This window comes from Cydia strobilella, chromosome 1, assembly GCF_947568885.1.
Source record: "Cydia strobilella chromosome 1, ilCydStro3.1, whole genome shotgun sequence".
NCBI lineage: Eukaryota > Metazoa > Arthropoda > Insecta > Lepidoptera > Tortricidae > Cydia > Cydia strobilella.
The window spans coordinates 21120242-21140795 of NC_086041.1; the positions used below are offsets into that span (position 1 = coordinate 21120242).

Here is a 20554-nt window from a genome sequence, read left to right on the forward strand (position 1 = left end):
TCAGCCGTGCACGGAATTCGCGCGCGGACAGTAGGTACCTAAATTACACGTCTGTGAAGTACATTATCGTCATAAGGTTTGGTAGTATGTATCAAAGATAGATATAATTCCGTAATAGATGGATACAATCTAAGAAAAAAACGCGCCTCGAAAATCACGAAAATTTGATTCTCGATCAGATGGCGCCTTTGGCCTACTCTCGTATAGAGGGCGTTGACAGTTTCGTTTGTTATTTAACAATTTTAACGCATATCAGTGTAAGAAATGGGTCAAAATCATACAAAAATAATTAATGCAATTAAAAAAAAACATTTATCCATATATAAATACCAATAAATACATTTTATCGCACTTTTATAAATCTACATTTTTAGTTTTAAAGTGTGTCGATAGATGGCAGTGAATTTGCTGTGGTTACAAAATTTACTATGACAGTACCGCTCTATCCTATTATATCCTCTTTGTATGTATTTAATAAACTTTATAAAGATTACGATTTCTTCCTTCAATTGCAATTGAATACTCGTAACCAAACCGTAAGTGAGCATTTGGCTCATCGAATCATTTTATTAAATTACTACTCGTACTCGGAAGGAAGGTGACTGAGGTGAGCTGGTATCTGTGTCTAATGATTAATAAAATTGTAATTTAGTTATTTACTTTGGTTTCATTATACTTATCCTACAAAAAACAGGCAAAAAGTGCCTTTATTTGCTGTTTAGTGTAATAAGTAGTGTATAATTAAGTAAATTTTAATAAATTACTGTAATCGGTTAACGGAGTGCATTACTCCATCCCGTACCTTTCTCTTATTTAAGAGGGGGCGTAAAGCCAGAAAATTAAAAGAAAACGTAAGATACGCCTACCTTGCGGCGGAAGATTTGGCGATCTGCGCGATCGGTGTTAACGTTAACAGCTCTGAAAGTAATGCATACTTCTGTTTAAAATTTTGCTCGTCTAATCTCATGGCTATATCACTAGCTATTAAATTATATTAGCTATGTTAAATATTATTCCTTTCTCAATTTTTTTTCCAGCCTAGATATTCTTGATTAGTTAAGTATATTTTAGTTTAGTCATTAAAATATAAGTATGGAAATACTGGAAGTAACATTTCATTGGTATTTTATTCATAATGAGAACGGTTAAAATGCATTGTTACGGCGGCGGAAGACGTCAATTTCAGACGTAATAAACCCGTTCCGGTCCGCGCTCGCTGAAATTATTTGCGTTAGAAGTGTACAACAAAAAATTTATTTCTATTATCGTTGAGTTGTAGTAGCTATGATGAAAAAGATTTTTTTTAATACAGTTGCACAAAAAGTTTTTTAATACAGTTGCTCAAACAGAGCTACTTTTCGTGACTCTTTAGCGTGCGGAAAGTTGGTTTTCGCGAACTAGTGCTTTTTACTTTTCCAATTTTTTTTAATTTATACTTGTTCCAATTCAAGACTACTTATTGATGAGCGTTTATATTAGTTTCCTTTAAACGTCGTAATCAACATAAAAACCTACTGTTAATGTAAGAATACGAAAAATATGCATATTTGATATTTTATTACTTACCTCTTCATCATTATAAGTATTATAACACGTTTATTTTTTAATGTTGAAAAACCGTTCTTAATAAGTTGTCTGAATGCAAGGGAACGCCTGTCAAAGAAGAGGCGTATTTTCTTACTGCAAGAATGTTTTAAGTTTCCAAAGGCAACATTCGATATTGTTTTTATAAATATACGATACACAAATAATCGTAAATAACGATATTTAGGTAATAATAGTACGATGATTTAATATTTACAATTGTTTCTGTCTTATAGAACATGCATTTGAAAAAAAAACTTTCATTGAAGTGGGTTCAATAATAATAACAATAGTACATTATTGTCGAGGCTCGGAAGTAGCTACTTGCTGGCTGAGGATTCGTTTTAAACGGACGACCTTGGGAGTCCGTTTAATTGAATCCGAAGCCAGCAAGTAGCCTTCCAGCCGAGTCATATATAGTGCTTTTCTCAAAAATGGCGCAATAAACACAAATATAATAGAAATATTTTACAGAAGCAACGTTATTATGTATATATTTTCACAGAAAAAAGTAAAAAGATTTGCTTTGCCGCCTTTTTATTTTTTTAATTAAAAATAGAAGTGTATTTTTTTGCTGAAAATACGCCAACCTATTTGAGACACCAAAATAGTCGCGGTACCAACATTGTAATAATAAGTACTGATCATCTGTTTGGCTGTTTAATGGACCTATGCCTTCATTTGATATGGCCACTCCAACTTTTAAAAAGTTTGGAACTCGACAAATAATGGAATTTGTATGCAACATTGCAGTCCCGAAATCGAGACTGCAATGTTTTTTACTTTTTAATTTTTTGACTGACCATAAACTACGCACTTCGCGACCTACTTTTTAACCGGCAACGTCGACTTTGCCGTCCATTTTTGAGAAAAATCTATTCTAGTCGAATAAAAGCTAGAAAAACACCTCTTCATAATGTCAATGTCAATGATGTCATAGAATTAATAATATAAAAAGTTTCGAATTCCATACTTGTTGCTTTTCTTATTTTTTCGCAACTGTATTAAAAAACGTCGTTCGATACACGTGCGGATATGTCATTCTTCACTCGTCGTCTCGGTACTCGTGAAGTAATGACATACTTTCCGCACTAGCATCGAAATGTACTATTTCTACTCGTCGAGTATAACTTCACATGCAACACTACAATCTTACTCTTTTCAACGTTGGTTAGTCTATGGCACTTCCAATTCAAGCATAAGAATTTTATCGATACAGTTTAGTCAATTATAAAAATTTTGAAAATAGAACTTCATACATTTCGAGGAGACTCGATTCAATGCATCTGCTTTGTGATTGGTTGGCCAACAAAAACATTTTATTTTATATTGACTACAATATGTGTATTGTTTCTACTAAGAAACAATTGCTTCATAAGTCAGAAACGCGCATGTGACACCCTTCATATAGCAACATCCATACCCTACGAAAACCGCTTAGCGTTGCTTGTTAGTCTCCATAGGCTACGGTGGCCAAAATCGAGAAAAAAACTGTCTTAAAATTGAATTTAGCAAGGAGCAGGTACCAGGGCCTCATAAGTTACGAGGAGGAGTCGTTGACCAACCCGCCGGGGGCGACGGGCCCGCGGCGGCCGCGGCCGGGGCGCGTACGAGTATGAAGTTATCGCGGGCTGCGGCAGCTCGCGTATCCTGTATACTTTTGTTTTGTTTACCTATATGATTCTACTAGTTGAACGTATTATTTTTTTGTCTCGTAGAAAAAGTATTGTATACAATAGTGATATAATCAAGCTTTTCAATCTCGTACCTTAACTTAAGCAACTCAGCAAGCTTCGTTGCTTAAACACGGTACTCGACTGAAAAGCTCTCTATTATATCACGATTGTATAAAATACTATTACTTATTACATACTTACTACTCCGTTGGTTCAGCGACCCACAATGAGACTTGGCCTCCGACACAAGACAGCGCCACTTTTCTCGATCCTGTGTGACCTCTCGCCAACTGGTGACTCGAAGTTCGCGCAGATCCGCCTCCACCATGTCGCACCAGCGATAACTGGGGCGTCCGACAGGACAGGACGTCTTCCTGCTGGGCGGCCCAGGTATACTCTTTTCACGTTCCGATCCTCATCCATTCTCTCAAGATGTCCCAACCAACGGAGTCTGTGAGCTTTAGTCTCTCCCATGATGTTAGGTTTAGCCACCAGGTTCATGGTTTCTAAGGACTGTCCAGCTTCCATCCGGTCTTATTTTGGGACCCAGTGTCTTACGGAGGATCTTCTCGGCCACTAGCAGCATATTTTCTTCCTTGAGTGTCAGTGTCCACGTTTCGCATCCGTAGGTTAAAATTGGGCTAATCACGGCCCACGGTTGTTATTACATAGATACGTAAAATGATATACATATAAGATATTATTTTTTCTAAATAAGTTGTTGCTTATTTAGCTGAATGAGCTTATCATTGCCACATTGGGTGTCGTAAACCGAAAAAACTAAAAAGTAATACCGGCGCCTGCTATTTTCACTCAAAATTTTGTATCAAAATCTTAAAATGCAACTGTAAGTGTCTATTTGGTAATTGTTATTCATTGTTGAAATTGTTAAAATGGTCTCGAAAGTTTAGGCTGCTGAGTTAAGAGCCAACAGGAGGTGAGCCCGGGTTCAATTTTGAGATTTCAAGTTGAATATCGCCGTCGCTCTGACGGGGGCGGTACCGCGTAGCGAGGGACTATTCCAGTGTGTGTGGTGCACGCACACAGACGCGAACGCATTTTGCGCTCCTCGCCGGCCTCCGCTGGCCGGCCCGCTACGCTATAGCTATGCATACATAATACCACGCCACACACCACCCAGTTCTTTTCTTACTTTATTCTCCGATTTGAACTCGTTCGCTCGCTACCACCACTAAGCGTTTGCTTATTCCCTGTTATTGTGGTTAACTCCTTGATTTTAAGTAACTGAATTCAATATCCTTCTACAACCTGCAATCTAATTAACATTTCGAGGTACAGAAGGGTAAAAAAACATAACATAACATGGACATACAAGAAAACATTGTTGTATAAAAACATACAAGATAACGGCTGTTAAATTAATCCAATTAAATATTTTTAAATATAAATAAAAATATTAAATTATAGTCGTAAGTATTTCAAAAGTAAAACTCCCTTATACCTTGACTTTAAACAAAGTATTTTACTTATAACTTACTTGGTTCGTATGAATTAGTGGCATACCTAATTAAAAAAGAAAGCTATAACTCCCGCGGGAACGTTAAGGCCTTTTCCCTTCAGTACACCTGCATAGAATAAGATCTTTTCGAGCAAGTGTGATTAAAAACAAATTTGCCGCTCTCCGGCTACGTGGAATAGAAAAAATTAGCCTCAGGTTAGATAAAATATCATAACAAAGAAACATGTGACATGTGATATTTCTTACTTTGATGTAATTATACAGTTTTATTAATTGTCCGTTTTTTATTTATGAGTCAGATTTTGATAAAAATGTTTGAAGAGCTAATTCTGGTCGGAATAAATATGAAACCCCAATTTGGGACAATAGTCTAGTCTACAAAACGTTCAAGGTGGTGAAAAATATAGTGTAAGCTGTTCGCATAAAAAACCCGCAAATCGATGTACAGGTTACCCGTTTGGTACACGTATACTAGAGGTCAAAACAAAATTTTTGACCCGCAGTTCCTAAAAAAAAATCCCTTAGGAGGGAGTGCTGAAACCTTTTTTTTTATATATATTTTTTTTCAAACCTATCGTAATCTTCTCTTGTCTATCATACGAAAGGGCTTTTTGAAGCGATTCTGAAAATACCACATCATTACATTTTAGCCAGTTTTAGGGTTCCGTACCTCAAAAGGAAAAACGGAACCCTTATAGGATCGTGCGTCTGTCTGTCTGTGTGTCCGTCTGTCACAGCCTATTTTCTCCGAAACTACTGAACCAATTAAGTTGAAATTTGGTATACATATGTAAGTTTGTGACCCAAAGACGGACATGTAACGTAAACAAATGAATTTTAAACATGGGGGCCACTTTTGGGGGGTAAATAAGAAAATTAAAAATAAAGTAATTTAAACTATATCGTGTTATATATCAAATGAAAGAGCTCATTGTGAGAATCTCTAATACATTTTTTTATAATTTAGGATAAATAATTTAGAAGTTATTCAAGAAAATAGGCAAAAAATGATCATTCCCCCCTTTATCTCCGAAACTACTGGATCTAAAATTTAAAACAAAAATACACAAAAAGATCTTTACCAAAAGATTACAGGAAAACCTATTGGAAATTGCAGTCAAGCGTGAGTCGGACTTAATTACTTAGTTTTTGATCCGACCCCTACGGGTTTTTTAAAGACGTGCCAGACCGGCCAAGTGCGAGTCCGACTCGCACTTGGCCGGTTTTTCTTAAATTGAAACAAAAAGAATTTTCAAAACATACCAAGTTTGGACTCCTCCAGTTACGATATGGCTGATTTTTTTTGTACAATATACCACAAATGATACGTGATATTCTCATATCGAACCCCAAAAAAGCAGTTTTAAAAATAATTTTATTTAGTTTTTTTTTTCAATACAAAGTGACACAATCTACTTCAATACCTATTTTACGAGACTTATGGAACTGTACTGCAGATACGGTACATATTAATCATACAATGATACGTAATATCCATATATCCAACGGGAAATACCTCTTTAACCCTTTAACTTGACCCCAAACTTGGTATGTTTTGAAAATTCTATTTGTTTTAATTTACAAAAAAAAGGGATTTTTTTAGGAACTGCGGGTCAAAAATTTTGTTTTGACCTCTTAGTATGCGTGTGCCAAACGGCTAACCTGTACATCGATTTGCGGTTTTTCATTGAAATTGGGCTTGTACGGCTGCCACTAATAGAGATACTAATTCCTAAAAATACGTATGATACCTCATTGGATTCGGAATGATGTCTAGAAAAATGTATTCGAAGCGTTAATTTATTCCCAAATAAAAAAAGTTCAAAAGCTATTAACAAAAAACGGCCAAGTGCGAGTCGGACTCGCGCACGAAGGGTTTCGTACCATTACGCAAAAAACGGCAAAAAAATCACGTTTGTTGTTTGGGAGCGACATTTAAATATTTATTTTATTTTAATGTTTCGTTCATATATTCAGATTTGTATATGAAAATGTGAAACTATTATTTCTAAAATAAATTATTCGTCCCTAATTTACACAAAATTTATACCAAATTTGATCTCATACTCACTGGACCGCAGAAGCCGACTTTTCCCCTTCCTTTTTGGGGGGTAGCCAGGACTTAATCTCGTAGCTAGTGCGTCAGCTCAGCTTTGTATGAACCAAGGAATAATAAATAGTATTAAACGATATCTCCTGAGGCCAAAGTGCATACTCACTTTACTTACTTCGCCTACTAAGAGGCAAATCGCGACTGTTATGGTTTATCGATCTTATCACATCACTAGATTATCGACATTCAATATCGACTATTGCCCATCACTTTTCTGTCTGTGTACGTATTTAGAAACTTGACCCCGCCCCTAAAATTAGTACGATAAGGACAACTGCAGCTTAGGCGAAAAATCCTGCGTAAAAATCTCAAAAATCGAGGTTTTGTACTCGACTGTTTCCTCCTCCAAAACTTAACCAATCGTAACCAAATTTGGAAATCTAAATGATTATGAAATTGTCTGTGTCGGACTGTTTTGATTTTTTGGCTAATTGATATCAGTTTTGAATACCACGCCTCTCATTGCGGCATAGTCAGTGAGGCCATTTTTGGCCATGTTTGAAGGGCTCTAGCGCCTTAAAAAACAAAAATATCAAAAAAAGCAAAACACACCGACACAGATATTGACAATATTAATCTGTGTTGAAAAAATTATTCCTCTAGCTTCAAAAACCACGGAGGAAACAGTCGAGTACGTTTGTATGGAGAAATGACCACTCCTGTTGGCTCTTAAGGACGGCTATTTGTTGGTCGAAACCCTCGACTTTATCGTCAGTTTTTTTAGGCTTTCAGTTATGTTAATTAATTGTATAAACTCAAACTAAACTAAACTCATTCGAGTCTGGGTTACCTACGAGACAGGCTAAGCCTAGTGTAGGAACCAGAGTAACCTGACTGTATTTTTCTATACCAGGTACATTTTGTCAACTGTGTTTAATTTAAGTTAATCTTAACAACCCGGGAAATATTTTTGTGTACCTAGAATAAAATTTTTTGAATTTTGAATTTGAATTTGAAAGTTTTTAGGGTTTCGTACCCAAAGGGTAAAAACGGGACCCTATTACTAAGACTCCGCTGTCTGTCTGTCCGTCTGTCACCAGGCTGTATCTCATGAGCCGTGATAACAACGAATACTAAAAACAGAATAATATAAATATTTAAGTGGGGCTCCTATAAAACGAACGTGATTTTATTGCCGTTTTTTGGCACCAGACCGCCTTTAGATTTTAGAATAGAAATGTGTTGCCAAAAATCACGTGGGTTAATTTTAATATTGTATCATATGCTATTGTTTACAAATTATTATACGGTATACTTAAGGTATACTTTAAGTACACCTTATTTCAATAATAATTATGATTACCAATAATCCGTTGTTATTAGTGCCTACATTAACTCAAATACTGGTTATCTCTACCCATATACTTTCGCTATTAACACTATTTTTTTATTCAAAGGTTACCTTAAGAAACTGACAGTTAAATTAAAGAAGATATATTTCAATTAATATAGTTTAAAACAGTTACTCACACATGTCAATCATTGGTCATAGGGGAATTAAGGTATCATTACGATAAAAAAAGATACTTATGTAGATAAATACATTTCATACAGTAGATAAAGACATAAAGTCGACATTATAATAAATATTAAAATCTCGTTTTTTACGTCAAATATCCGAAGGTCACGAATCCAGTAAAACACCTTTTCTCAGCAATACACTCGAAGCCTTGAGAAACAAATAAAAGTGTATGCAATAAATCTGGATCACAATTATGGTTTTATACTATACAAGACAGTATAATACTTACTAATGTAAACTAATAATATTTTTATAAACCCTAAAAATGAAATTTAATATATATACATATACATATTTCATAATATATAATATAGGCCTCAGTATACTTAGGAGGTATCGATTATATGACCAATGTAATATTAACTGGAATAGGTACCCATAACAATACAGATACATACAACTTTTAGTCAATTGTACGAAACAATTTTTTTTAATAACTCGGCAATGTTTACCAATTAACCAACAATACGTTAATTTATTAAATAAAGCCAAACCAGTCCAAGCAATACCTGTGTGGCTACCACCAGTTTGGCACTGACATAAACGCTAGCTTGAACGCTACTTACTTTTTTGCATCTTGCTCGTAGGTACTGACATAAGTATTAGTGCGAGCGAGATGTATAGAAAGTAAATGACTTACACGTTGGCGTATATGTCACTGTTGACACTGTCAGTGACTTATGGTACGGGTACTGTCGCTCTTCGTTTTAGGTCAAAAGTGATAAACTTCATTCAATGTTTCCTTATAACGGTAAATAATATAGCGCAGCGAATGGAAAAACTTAGGCCCACTTGCACCATCCCACTAACCCTGCAGTGTTCAGCGGTTAAACAGTTAACCTAGTGTCAAATTGTACTGGTAACCACGGTAACACCAGGTTTAACCAGTTAAACCGTTAACCCAGTGTCAAATTGTACTGGTAACCATGGTAACTCCAGGTTTAACCGGTTAACCCGGGTTAGTGTAATGGTGCAAGTGGGCCTTGAAGTAAAAAGTTCACCTACATGAAAAAATACATTTCATAAAAATATTCTAGCACGCTCAAAAATTCATTCGTTGACGAAAGTGCCTACCATAAAGCACACTCGTCATAAAAGTCCGTTAGTACAAGTGTTAAGTGAGCTTCGAATAACGAAGCTGACAGCCGCAGAGCGCTTCGCTGTTTGCGAGGCCACTACGCGGTTTAAGGTTTAAGGGCTACACTTGAGTGTATAACGAAGAATGGAAAAGCGTATTCAAAAACAGCGTCATTTAGCTTATAACCAGGCATCGTAAACTGCGAGCGAAATCCATTGAAATGACGTATGACAACCAGTTACAACCCTAGTACTTCAATGGATTTCGCTCGCAGTTTACGATGCCTGTTTATAACGTTAATGAAATATAAAAATACGATCTGATTTCGTGTTATTATAGATGAACTAATTGTAATAATACTGTAGGCAAAAATCTATGTAATCGGAAGTAATCAATTTTATAAAATAGTAACTGTAAGTATAACACTTCAAACTCTCGCGTTTTATACATACTTATAATTAATGTCATTAACGGGTCTAAAGCGATTAAATTTCATTATTTTACCTTTTTTCCAAAAATGTGGCACGCTTCACGATTTTGCGTTTCATCAAAAAAGGTAAAATAATGAAATTTAATCGCGTTAGACCTGTTAGTGACATTTAATTGACTGTGACTGTTAATTATACTGTAATTCAATTCAATTTTTCAGGTAGTATGGCTCCATCGATACTGTCGATGATTTCGCCAACGTCAAAGTGGGATCCACGTGGGATCGAATTAATATTTCTTGATTAAAACATATCGGCCATCGGCCATAGCCAGTGTACGGTAAACAATAAAATTATGGGCCTCTAGGGCTCTAGCCAGACACGGTTAGAGGTAGAAATATCAAATGCTCTTAGAGCACGACGTTGTTCGGTGGTTGTTGTAATTGTCTCGTAAAACCGATAGCTGGATTTTACGAGAAGCACGTGGACTACCGGCCGTTGACTCCAGAATGGTGGTTAAACACGCTTTGAGATTAATTCTCCATTCACTGCACACTACCACATTAGATTACTGTATAATAAAGCTATCAATATTACACATTAAACAATATTAATGAGCAAAAAACAAAGAAATTAATCACGAGGCTACTATCAAGATGGCGATCGAACCGGAAGTCCAATTATACTGTAAGTAATCGGAAGTAATCAGGTTGTATAAAAACAAAACACGATAAATTAAAATACGACAGCCCTTACGTACCTACCTATGTAGACATATGTAGGTACTGTGAAACGTTGTACGATACATGTGCGAATACCTAATACACAAATACATAACTAGTGTCGATTTAAACTCCCTTCTTTTGTGTTTTAATTTATTGCCACTCGTTGCGAATTTCCTACTTTTCGCACTTGTATCATAAAGACTATTATTAAGTTTTATTCATAATTGACAAGCTTATGAGTGCAAATAATTGTCTAATAGTAGTTTATGTGACTGCTACATAATGAAAGGCATTAAAACTCGAGTGTGGGTTTATGAAACGAACGTAGTGAGTTTCATAATAGAATCACACGAGTGTTTTAATGCCTAATTATGTACAGTTACATACACTGCTTTATCTACACACATATTATAAACTTTCTATGATATATTCACTAACCTCATATTACAGCCGACATTGGGGCATAGTTGCTCTCTGGCGGAATTCGCGGATATGAGGCGGCGTCTCCGACATATCTTTATCGCACATTTTACACGAAACTTCACTAGAGTTACTTTAAAAACAACAAAACAAATTATTTTTTACTTACAAACTAATTAAAAGATAAACTGCACGTCAAACGGCGGCAAAGAAAACTTTTTTCACGCATGTCACGCATCCGTAGTTTTTTTTTAATTCAGAGACAAACTAGAGTGGGGGTCGATTGCCATATCGTTCGATACCAACTAACAAGCGAGATTTGTCAAATTTGTATGCAATTGACATTTCATTTCGAATAAAACGTCATCTCGACTGATATTAGAATAGAGGTCAAATCAAATTTCTTTGTTTTTCAGAGATGTTCGAAATTTGAATAATATAATGTTATCGAAATCGATGTTATTATTTAGCAATAATAACATTTTCACAGATAAAAAAATATGCTGTAACAAAACAGTTTATCTTAATGTTGGCCATTATTTACGGATTTTGAAGGCATCATATATTGGTTTATGATATGACTGTGTGTAGATAAAGGACATTTAATCAATTATAACTTTAAATGTGTGTTTTATATTGCATAAGGAGCACTTAATTATATATTATGTATGTTAACACCTGTTTGTAACACTACCTGCTTTTCGACAAATAAACCTATTGTATTGTATTGTAAATTTTTCAGAATTTTCCAGTAAAAGAAAATGGTTAAAATGCTTTGAATGTTTCGATATTAAGATAATATTATAGCTACATGAAGATTGATATCAGCGTTCTTAGGAAATCATAATCATAATAATCATAATCATAATATATTTATTGTGACAATAGATAGGTATACAAAAAAGGTGTTACATTTTATAGGTACTAAAGCCATAGCCTATTTAATTTACCATTAAATTATGCGATGTATTTATTGATCATAGTTAGAACTAAATTAATAACAACGAAATCGTTGCAAAAAGTCAAATGACATAAAATATTTAAGTCAATAATACCTTAATAGCTTTAGTAATTTAATGCAAACAAAGTCGCAGGTGTATGCTAGTATGCAGTAGATTATAATTGTTCTGATTACTTAAATTCATCAGTACGCACTTATTTATGCAGTACCGTTCGAATTTGTGACACAGTCACACTTATTACAAGGGAGCTGTGGTAACAATCAACGGTATTTTGAGTACCACTGAATGGATAATAATTATGGCACGTGGCTTTCCTCCGCACAAAAGAAATAATTAAATGAAAACATGGCCAAAGAGAAGCCCATCAGGTTTCGAGTGTCATTGAATGGGAACAACTTTAGTTTTAGTGGTCCACACATAACTAATGAATAAAGTTTGCCCATCCAACACCCTTAGCTCGGGTGTTTGAGTTTCCAACATGAGCCGTAGCGGTTATCCAAAGCACGTAGTTATTTTGTGCACAGTCATAATGGAAATACATTATTTTTACCTATACACAAAATTAGGATCACTTATTAGTTAAATGACTTGAATTCTGCACTATTAAAATACGATTAAGTACTAATTGTGAGAAATATATATGCGACATCGAGAACTGTGACACCGTGACAGAGTATATTATTAGTTCCGCAAAACATAAGAAATCCTTTAAGGGCGCGCTCTTAAAGCTCAATGAGGCTACTGAACATGATGTTAATAATTCAAGTGGTAATTAAAAAGTATAACTAAGTAAACATACTTTGTTATACCAACTAATGATTTCCCACCGGCAAGGGCACATCAGACATGCTAACGATAGTTGCCAAGGCAAAGGTCGATATGTTTGATATATAAACAACTAATAATGCATATATTAGCAGTTGATTCAACGACCTTAATGATATGAGAATTTATAATACTCTTTTTAAGGGCACATGATGCTACGAGTTGGTCAAGAACTAGTTTTAAATTAGGTAATTCATTTAATGCCTTTATTTTTAGGTAAGCCAGCTCGCGTAACTTTTTATTTAGATTTGGTGCAATTTCAAAATTACTCAATTACCTTAAAAAAAAGGCACAGGCACTAGTGCAAGATCATGGGATTAGGTTGCCGAGCGGACTCCAAGCTCCTTACGCTAGGACGATGATAATCAATATCAATAGATAACAAACCTAAACGCATCTACCTACTTAAACAGGAAATAATATATATCATTACAATTTTCCATATAAGTAAGCTATGCTTCACAAGTACCTACGAAAAATTTGAACCGTAGGTTTGGTTGCGATTAACCGTGGTTCCCTCTCTACCTTGTGTTTTAAATTATAACCGGATTATACTTACCTATGTTTTTACGTTGTAGGTACATAGGTACCTATGAAAGATCAAATTATGCCAACGGTGTACTTCCGTTTGGGACAAATACTTTTCGCCAAATTTCACTTCCCATCAAACTTTAATAGGCATCTTTTTTTAAAGTACCTTAATTTTATGTGTTAGAATTAGGCATGTCACCAAATAATGCGAGTTTACCCTAATACATGGTAAAAAGAAACTAGACCTAGAAGTAATTATTTGTTATGTATTGTATTGTATTGTATTTATTTATTGCATTTCACATGTACATTACAGGTTTTACAAGTACTTAAGAGTATAGGTAGGTACACAAATGACACATGAAACCGTGATGGGCGCAGCAATCTAGGTAGATAGCTATAGTTATTTACGATACAAGTGCGAAAAAGAGGAAATTCGAAACGAGTGGCCATAAATTAAAACACGACCGAAGGGAGTGTTTTAAATCGACACGAGTTGCGAATTACCTATTCGCACGTGTATCGTACAACGTTTTACAGTACATATGGCAGTTTAAATTTTTGACATAGTTACGAAATGTGCTAATGCACTAGTGCAGAAAAGTAGCACCATATGTACCGTAAAACAATATTAATCCTTTCATTATACAATTAGGTACATTGTTATTTTCGCACCGAGCCATAGGTACACAAACAAATATGAGCAGATGAACTGGATGAGCTATATTTAGTATTTACTTACAAGTAGGTATTTAATTTAGAGTTAAAAATATACCTCTATAAATAGTTAAGCAATAACTTGCCAAAAAAGAGTTTTGCTAACAGTAAAATTGCGATAAGTCGTTTTGCCAAAGGTTAACTGGCAGAGATCCCTTAGAGGCATAAGTTCGCCTTTGTACAATAAAGCGTTTTACTACTTTTATTTTGGGAAATTATAATTTGGGGTGTGATACTCTGGGAAAAGTTTTTCGCCCATTCAGGAAACCTATACCAACACACATGCAAGCCTTAGACAACAATTACTCAACAGAATTATTTCCTCTACAGTAATTTTGGTACCAAAACGACGCAATTTCCTAACGAATGAGGAATCATAAATTTCTAATTTCCGTCTCGTTAATGATTTTCGTTTTAAAAATGCATTAAACTGGTGACACCATCCATTACCGCTAACGGCTTTTTAAGCAATCTTTCTAAAACGTAAATTGTTACCTCCATTTGAAGTGGAGTTGAAAAACCGCAGGCACTCGTGCCTTTTCATCATTAAGTAGAACGGGGTGTTGCAACGGGACATTCTTGCATAAAAAAATGATACCCTGAAAAGTAGAAATAACGGCGTGATTCGGGAAATGAATTAGAGAGTCACTAGATATGAAATAGTAAAGATATGTGACGTTCCACGGCAAAAGGTACCTTAGGTTCCAATATATATATTCCAATAATAGCGTAAGCGCCAACCGCCATAATGTATCTTTACCCGTGGGACGTCACATATCTTTACTATTTCATATATAGTGAATCTCTAATTCATTTCCCGAATCGCGCCATAGAATCAATTTGGTACCTAAGGACTTTAAATGAAAACTCTCCAAGCAAAGGATTAATTTATATTCCGAAAGTATTGTTAATCGTAAAAAATCGCAATTGTGAAAACAAATACAATTTATAATTTTCTTTACTTTATGTGATACTCTTATATATTAAAAACAATCTGCAAATGTGGTTATATATATATATATAGGATGGGTGCACGATCACGAATTTGTCATGGCCCAGCGCAACCGCAGAGACCGCTGGATCAGTCAGTTGCTACAAATGACGCTGGGTTTCTAGTACAGCCTACGATTAACGACATTAAAATCTCAACAACAACAGCTATCAGGATTTAATTTTACCGTTTAACCCGGAAATGCATATCGTAAGATGCAGCCTACTGCCTACATAAAAAAATAAACATACTTTTAACGTTTTTAAACGAAATGGAGGATTTTTTTTAGAACTAAATGTGATTAAGGCGGTTTTTGTTACTTATAGTTAATATGAAAGTTGTAGGTACTTACAGTAAATTATTCGTAATAAAACTTATCATAATTCGGCGGATTACAGAAAGCGGAGGAGCGGAAGGATAATTATTATGTTTCTCTTGACAGATTATTTACCATAGCAAGGAAATAATAATTAAAAAAATAGGCTGTGACAGACGGACAGACAGACAGACGCACGAGAGATCGTATATTATAAGGGTTCCGTTTTTTTCCTTTTTAGGTACGGAACCCTAAAAATTACCAAACACGAGGCGCCACGCCAAGGGTCACGTACGGCCATACAATTTTTTTTTTTACTTATTTCGTTAAATCGAGTGACCTTTTTAAAGTTTTCCCCAAATCTTTAGATTAACCTAGTAAAGAATTATATTCTGTGTTTTTAAATAAAATTTAATTTCAGTAGTTTTGGAGATAAATATTGATCTTAATATCTAAATATTGATCTTAATATTATAAAACATATATCTGGGTTTTTCTCAACACAACCGTTTATGTATTTGATTCGCCACACTAGGTGCAGTTTGCAAAGCGTTTTTTATTTTCTCATTAAATTTTAATTATTTACGTGTGTGTGTGTGTGTGAATATTACAGTGGAACCTCGATAGCACGAATCTCAAAGAAAACGCCAAAAAGTTCGTGTTAACGAGGTTTCGTCTTAACGAGGTTCCACTGTACTAGCATTATTTAGAGTAGGTAGTACCTATTGTTTAATGTGCGGTAACCCATAACGTTAACGTTATCATAACACCGAGTACCATTTAATTAGTTTAATAGACGTTACCATGTAGTATCGTAACGTTAGAGGTCGAAAACCAGTTTTGAGTAGTTCGACTACCGACGGCGAGAATCCTACATTCCATTCAAATGGCGCAAATTCCCTATCCTTGTATTGTATTGTAGTTCGGGCGATTTTCCGCAACTCGACGACTGGCGCCTATTTTGCGTGACATGGGGGGTGGGCTAGTCCTGCCAGCCCAGCTCCTCGAGGAATCCTATCAAACCTTTAATGTTGAGTAGGACCTCGGGGAGGTCTCTCAGGGATCCGAGATGTTTTGCCCTGTATGGGGCCACTCCGCTGCATTCCAGCACCACGTGAGAGGCTGTTTCTTCTGTCTCCATGCATCCTCTGCATAGGGGACTCTCTGTGACATCTGTTGAAAAAAGATGTTTGTTAAATAGTCCACGACCTGTTATGACACTGGTTACCATGCTCAGTCGGGTCTTCCCTATCCTTTTTTCTCAACAATTAATATTACTTAGTCATCATTTGATTAGCGTCGTAGATTAGAGTCAGATTAGCAAAATTTCTGGTAAAAAAAAGTTAAATGATCTCAAAAACTTTTTAGTACCTATGAGTTAAGTTTATGTGTGTTTCTTGCGGGCATAATATAAAATAAACGAGGGAGGCGATGGCTGAGATACGGATCGTACTCGTGAACGGGTGCTGCTGTTTGTGGAGACCGGTCTGTTTAAGTTTACGTGGGCTACATGTTATGTTATAAGTTTGTATGTAACTATACTTTTGAGTGGCATTAACGTGAGACAAGGACCGACTGAAGTCAGTCGGTTCTTGTCTGTTTAACGCTTACGCGCTGCTCACGACGTTGCGCGACTGGCTTCGGCTAAGGCGACAACCATAGGTTGGAGGCGTTGGAGCGAAACACAGCGATCGGACCTTTCATTCCCACCCATGGTTTTCGCCTTAGCCGAAGCCAGTCGCGCAATGTCGTGGCCAGGCCGTTCCGCTTTGCTTTTCGCTTACTTTTGCGCCTCACCCAGCCAGGAACATGCCTGCTCTGGACCAGCCGGCATACCAGGGGACGAAATTTTGTGGCGAGTGACACGCTCCGGGATGGGGGAGGGATAGTTATAATCAGCCTAAAGCCAATATTGGAAGGTAGGTGGGGTAGTATATGTCGTCGAAGGAGAGCGATGGTGATATGCTACTAGTCGTTTCCGTTTCGGTCTTCGTAATATCTTGTATCAAGTAGGGTCGATATCATCTAGAGATGCCGTTTGCTCGTCGATTCGAGGGGCTAGTTCTTCTTCTTCTGATTCGCTGTCGGCTTCTTCCAGTTGATATATATTTCTTGCTGCTTTGATGAATTCGCCTTTGTCGTCTGCCATGTCGAGCCGATGCCTGGTCTAGTACTCCATGTCCTGCATCAGTAAGCACCCACAGGTGGGAAAACTACAGATGGGTCTGCCTAGTTTGTTTACTAGCTCTGTAGCTATATGCGGCTTGCGCTATAGTTTTCTAATAATGTAGACAATTTCATCATAATGTCGATAGTAGTTCAGATAATCACGCTGGAGCTAGTTGCTTAGCGGACATATAAAACTGGATTTCAGCACTGCACTACACAAACACTTCTACTTGTAGGTAGCACAAGAAAACCACAAAAACACACCGACATAGTTACTTCGAGCGTAACAAAACTGCACTATCACTTTAATTTAAAAAAACAGACAAATTCAATAAAAATTACAGAAAAAAAATATTAATAATAGAATTTTTAATAGAATTTCACTTGAATTGACTGTCAAACAAGAATATGATTAGTAGTTTGGTCTGCCAAAGACCAAACTTCGAAAGAAGAAACCTCTGATCCGAGAACATTTAATTTCCTCCCTAATTGTAGAAGGGTATCCCAATATGGGACCGGCAAGAAACTCTGCGGGACACATCTTTTCAAAACATATTATACTTAGAATGTCCAACATCATCCAACACGAAGGTCTCACAGTCTATGTCTCGCTTGTTCCTTTATCAGATGGACTACAGGATAACAAGCTGGTGGTAGAGAAAAACCATCTTCCCTATTAAAGTTTGGATATTTCTTAATCTTAATGGCCTCGCGCAGCATTCTGGGTATGAATCGCTTCTCCTTGGCAAGTACCAGAGGCTTATCAAACTTTATTGAGTGATTAGCTTTATCCATGACATGCTCCATGGTATAGCATAGTTATAAAGTATATATAGTATGGATATACATGTAAAACGCCCGTGTCCTTGAACACTTAACGCAAATGGTCTATTATAATTTTTAAGCTTTTAAAGCAAAATATTAAATAAAAAATGCCTAAATGGATAGGTATAATTACAATAACATGTTTACTTACTAAAGAATTGACATTTTTACAATCTTGCAGCAAACGTTAACGTGTTAATGAAATGCCAATCAAATATTTATTGCGCGAGGGTATATGTATGACAGCTGTGACGATGACGAGACTACCATTTCAAATAGGCCACTGGGGGTCACTATTTTTTGCGTCATTTGCGTCACTAAAACCAAACTGAAGTTAAAGATGAGTAGTTGATAGGTAGATTAGTATTTTTGGCTACCAACATTAAATTATAATACATATTGGCATTTTAACGACAATTGCACGCAGATGAAGTCGCGGGCGAAGGATGGTTTAATAGTTATATTTACAAACATAATATTATAAACATAAACATAATATTAAAGCGAGCTATAATAAATGTAGGTATTCTCGATAACAAACCTGTTCATCAATTGAACATAATTAGGTGTCATTTATTTAATATTCATAAAATACTATTACAACATTACAATAAAATTACAATAAAAAAAATACAATCATTAAAATAAATAAATAAATAAATATTATAGGACATTCTTACACAGATTGACTAAGTCCCACGGTAAGCCCAAGGAGGCTTGTGTTATGGGTACTCAGATAACGATATATATAAATACTTAAATACATAGAAAACACCCATGACTCAGGAACATCTGTGCTCATCACACAAATAAATGCTTAAAAAGTAAGAAATAAATTAGCAATAAACTTAACTATACGTAAATTAAACTAAATCTAAACTAACCCATAAAAACTATTCGAGCAACCCACCACCCCGCATCGCTCCCGACGCCCATCACGCTTGCTGCGTTTCCATTAGGTGTTATTTTAAGATTAACTAATGAATACGAGTTTTAAACATTTTCATTAATTTTGACTCTACAAAGCGATAACGCAATGAAATACTACATTCTATAGAGCTCAGTGTACCTATTTTTATTTATACCTCACAAAATCTCTGGTTTTATCAATATAACTACCCTACTTTGTCGACAAGCTACAGACAAAACAAACATTGAACGCTAGTTGCAACTCAAAGCGCGAACGTTTTAACAAATTTTCGATACCTAGTCACTTCAGGGTGCGTAGCCAACGTGCAATGTACAATCGTTAACGCTCTGTAGCGAACGAAACGCAACTGTCACTGTCGCACTAGTGAGGAAGAGTGATACGAAGAGATGACTACGATACGCTATGGAGCGTTAACGATTGGTACGTTGGCTACGCGCCCAGGTGCAGCGACAATGGCACGAATCACCTAAACGCCGGAAAACGTCGCCGATAGTGGCCTGCAGTGCACCTGACGTTTTCTGACCGGTCGAGTCCCCGGCAAGCTCGGCCGAATTTCACCTTTCGGAGTTTCGTTCTCATTTTAAATCTACGTGTTGGATTGTAATGAAATTTTGCACATACAATGACATGAGGTATATCTAGGTCAGTAATTAGTTTATATAGCTCTAGTAGGTATATAAAACAAACAAATTAGAGCAAAAACAACTTTTGTATGAAAAACTTTTCTGTATTTTTTTAACTATTTTATCTGAACCTATTTTATCTGACTCTTAAGTTAGATTTTCATATAACTATGTAATAATACGTTTCATGGTATAGGTATTTTAACATCAATTTAGTTAAAACAAAAAAGTATATTGCTCTATACTGTTTTTATTTTAGTCGCAAGTGTTCACTGGTCATATATACAAGCAGTACAAGCAATGCAATTTGTCAGTAACTTTGTATAGTCAAGTAGTCAGTTCAGTCAAGCTAAAATACGCTGATAATTAGTGATGTACCGACTATTGATTTTGCCGACTAGTCGGCGCTCGGATGGCCGATTAGTCGGACGACTAGTCGGCTAGTCGGCCAAATCCATAAATAATTATTTCTCTTTAAAGTTTACATTCGGGTGGCCACTGCATTAGCTTTGTCTAAGTTCGGATGCATTTGAAAAATAATTGTTTTGCTCCTTGCGTCGCTTTAGCTTTCCGTGCGCAATTTTCGTACATTTTATTTAATATTTTAAGCAATTTAATGACAATTTAATAAAGGAAAT

General features: G+C 35.8%; 2 protein-coding genes across 2 annotated transcripts in view; both read left to right on the forward strand.

Annotated features, from left to right (window-relative positions):
- The window catches only part of LOC134741954 (uncharacterized), a 275994-nt gene that overhangs the window by 169777 nt on the left and 85663 nt on the right, over positions 1 to 20554 (forward strand). The window lies entirely within an intron of this gene.
- Positions 1 to 20554, forward strand: part of LOC134741887 (ATP-binding cassette subfamily G member 4-like) — a 174246-nt gene that overhangs the window by 399 nt on the left and 153293 nt on the right. The window lies entirely within an intron of this gene.